The sequence below is a fragment of the Gossypium raimondii genome, unplaced genomic scaffold (assembly GCF_025698545.1).
Source record: "Gossypium raimondii isolate GPD5lz unplaced genomic scaffold, ASM2569854v1 Contig00255, whole genome shotgun sequence".
NCBI lineage: Eukaryota > Viridiplantae > Streptophyta > Magnoliopsida > Malvales > Malvaceae > Gossypium > Gossypium raimondii.
This window is the reverse complement of record NW_026291356.1, coordinates 280,127-284,214: the sequence shown is the minus strand read 5'-3', so window position 1 is coordinate 284,214 and position 4,088 is coordinate 280,127.

The window sequence follows — 4,088 nt, the reverse complement described above, 5'->3', positions numbered from 1 at the left end:
TAAATCGACCAACTCTATCATCTAAAGACTTATAAGCTAAGCTAGTTGGCATCTAAGAACAAGTCATTATTAATAGAAAAGCAAACAACTCATGAATAGAAAGAAATCTTTTTATTAAGTCTATTCATTGATTAAGCTACATATACAAGAATGAGAGAGGGTTAAAGCTGAAGCTAACAAAAAAACTAGTTCAACTAATTTAGTTACTCAGTCTGCTAATATTCTCCTCATGTTCTTTAAAAGAATTGTTTAGTGAGATAACATTGAGTTGTTCTCGAAAGTGTTCAAAGGCACTAATAGTCAATGGCTTAGTTAAAATGTCTGCAATTTGATCACAACCTAGTACAAAATTAATCTGCAGTTAACCATTGGTAATTTTGTCTTGAACAAAGTAAAGATCAATTTCAACATGCTTCATTCAAGCATGAAGGATCGGATTTGGAGCCAAACATACGATACTTGTATTGTCACACCAAATGGTTGGTACACCAGTAGGAATAATTTCAAGCTTAACAAGTAACGATTGAAACTAGGCAAGCTCTGAAGTGGCATTGCCAAGGCTTCTATATTCTGCTTTCGTGGTGGAACGAGAGACCATATATTGTTTCTTAGACGACTAACCAGTGAGATTGGCTCCAAGATAGATACAATAACAAGATGTAAACTTCCTTTCCTCTAAAGAACTTGCCCAATCAACATCTGAGAACCCCATTAGTGTGACTCTAGAAGGTTGAAAATACAACCTAAAATCAATAGTTCCTTTAACATATCTTAAAATACGTTTAACAACCGTCCAATGCACATCATGTGGTGAGTGCAAATTTTGACTAACTTTATTCACTACAAATGCAATATCAGGTCCTGTCAAACATAAGTACTACAAACCTCCCAAAACTTTCTTATACAATGTGCCATCTGTCAACTGAGTTCCTATATGTGTAGACAGTGTAGGAGCACTCACCATTGGAGTAGGCACTAGCTTGGCAACAACCATTCCTGCTTGTTCAAGTAGCTCTCGGGCATATTTCGTCTGAGAAACATGCATACCATGATCCTGTTAAGTAACCTCTAGCCCAAGAAAGTAGCTTAAATGTCTAAGATCCTTGAGAGAAAATTTATGATGAGGACATTTGACAACTTCATCTATATTAGCCTCGAGTGAACCTGTTATCAAAATATCATTTACATATATCAACAAAATAACATATCTAGTAGAAGTCTTCTTAAAAAACAAGGAAGGATTAGCCTTAGAGTTTTGAAATTGAAGATCATTGACTAGAAAAGCATGCAATGTATCAAACCTGTAACACCCTAAACCCAGTCTAAACGTTATGACCGAATCTGGTGATGTCACATTGTAACACCCCTTACCCGTATTCGACGCCGGAATAGGGTACAAGGCATTACTAGAAGACATACATTTGCATACGTATTAAACCGAGTTACAAAATTTCATCTGAATTAAAAAATTAAAATTATGAACGTGCTTTTATAATTCTTTACAACATATCCTCGAAATATTATATTAATAACAAATAGGGCCTACGAGACCCGATATTTACTCATGTAATTCAAAGCTTCATTTCCATTTCATTCAATTTACAATTTCTCATGTTCACAATTCAAATCAATTTCTCAATCCAATATATATATTTCAATCATCTAAGAATATAATTCAAGTTACACGAACTTACCAGGCTAAATTGCAGAAATACCAAAATTCAGAGACATTTTGGTAATTTTCTATTTTCCTCGAATTTCCACCCAATCTTGATATAAATTAATATTTCATTCAATTTATTAATTTAAATAGTAAAACAATTCATTTCATGAAATTTGGTCACTTTTTGACATTTTACAAATTTACCCTTAAAATATTACTTTTATTCAATTTAGTCCCTAACCTAAAACATGCAAATTAGTCATTTTAATGAAAACTCATGCTAGTTGAATAATCATATATTTTCTTCCTCCTCCTCTCCATTCCACATCCTTAATGTATATAACATGATTATATGTAACATTATCTATAATTTCACTATTTATTTATTTGTTCATTCAAAGCTATCCACTTGAGTAATTATCACAAAATTATTTATATCTTGAGCTATGTAACTTCGAATTGAGATCCGTTAATTTTCTGTGAAACTAGACTCATATATCCTCTTACTATAAAATTTTCAGAGTTTTGGTTTAGCCAATAAGTATAGTTTATTCTTTAAAGTCATCCCTGTTATGCTGTCTAATAGTTTCAAACCTTCTTCACTAAAAATTAATTATCTCCTCGTACAGGATTTTTATGATGTTCCCATTTGTTTTCCTTGAAAATAGACTCATTCATGATTTTAAACATATAAATTTAAGCCCGTAATCATTTTTATCCAATTTTTGATGATTTTCCAAAGTCAGAACAGGGGAACCCGAATTCATTCTGACCTTGTCTCACATAATTTATTATATCTCATGATTTACAATTTCATTACTTACACCGTTTCTTCTATGAGAAACTAGACTTAATAAGATTGAATTTCATATTTTTTTCATCCTCTAATTAGATTTCCATAATTTATGGTGATTTTTCGAAGTTAGCCTACTGCTGCTGTCCAAAACTATTTTAGTGGAAAATGTTGATTACTAGGTTTATAACTTCCTTATTCATTTTCACTATAATATTTTCATCACTTTCTCTTATTTCGCTTGACTAATATATCAAGAACATAAGAGTTTATTTAAGAAAACTCTACTATAGCATCATTTCCATGCTTTTTCAATAATAACAAACTTAAAAATATATTGAAATCTTGATGTTCTTACCTTGTCCTATTGATTCCAATCTTTAACTTGATTTTCCCTCTCCTCCAGCTTCTATTTCTTGAATCTAACTTGATATTCAAGCTCCCCATTGTCTCCTTGTTATCTTTCTCTCTTGATGGATATGAAAATTCTTTTGATTTCTAAGTGAAAATGGTGAATTTTTGGTGAAAGGACCAAATTGTAAAGAAAAGAAAGTTTCTTTCTTTCTTTTCTCTTCATACGTTGGATGCATGGGAAGAAGATGAAGATTCTTTATCTTTCTTCCATATATATACTAAATAGAATAATAATAATGAAATAATAAAATATCATTTAAAAATAAAAATAAAATATTAATAAACTAATATTTATTTAATTAATTAATCTAAAATATCACCAACATCATCATTGCCTTCTAGATTTCTCTCTTCTAATTGACCATTTTCCTTTATAATCTTTAAAATTCCATCCTTGAGTCATCACTTAATTTGGTAAAATTATGATTTAGTCCTCAAAATTCTTTACCTTTTCAATTTGGTCCTAATTCATCCATTTTCCTTAGTTTCTAAATTATTCCACCCTTAAAATATTTACACTATTGGTCTTTTAACTTTTTCGTATTTATAGTTTAATGCCTCAAATTTTGAGTATTTACTCTTGGGCTACAAAACTTTTCTCACTTTTGCGATTTAATCCTTTCTTGAATTAATATGTCATAATATAATTCCCAATGTTGCCATAACTCAAAATTTCCCTTTTTGTCACTTTATTTCCTTATTTTACTATCAAGGATACCTACTTTCTTACTGTAGTAATTTTCGGGATATTACAAAACCAAGCACGAGGTGCTTGCTTGAGTCTATATAATGATTTTTTAAGTTTGCACACTAGAGGATGGCCTGTTGAATCACATACTTTGAATCCTGGGGGTTGTTTTATGTACACAGTTTCTGACAACTCACCGTTTAGAAATGCATTATTGACATCCACTTGTCATATCTTCCATTGTTGAGAAACTACAACAACAAGAATAGTGCAAAATGTATTAGCCTTGATAACGTGGCTAAGCATTTCATGGTAGTTTGTACCAGCTACTAGTGAGAAGCCTTGTGCAACCAATCGAGCCTTGTTTCATTCCACACTACCATCATGATCGATTTTATTCTCAAACAACCACTTGCATCCTACCAGATTTTGATCAGTTAGTGTAGATACAAGATCCCATGTTCCATTTTTAATTAATGCCTGTAGTTCATCATCAACTGCCTTCTTCCAAGAAGGAATTGTCATGGCTT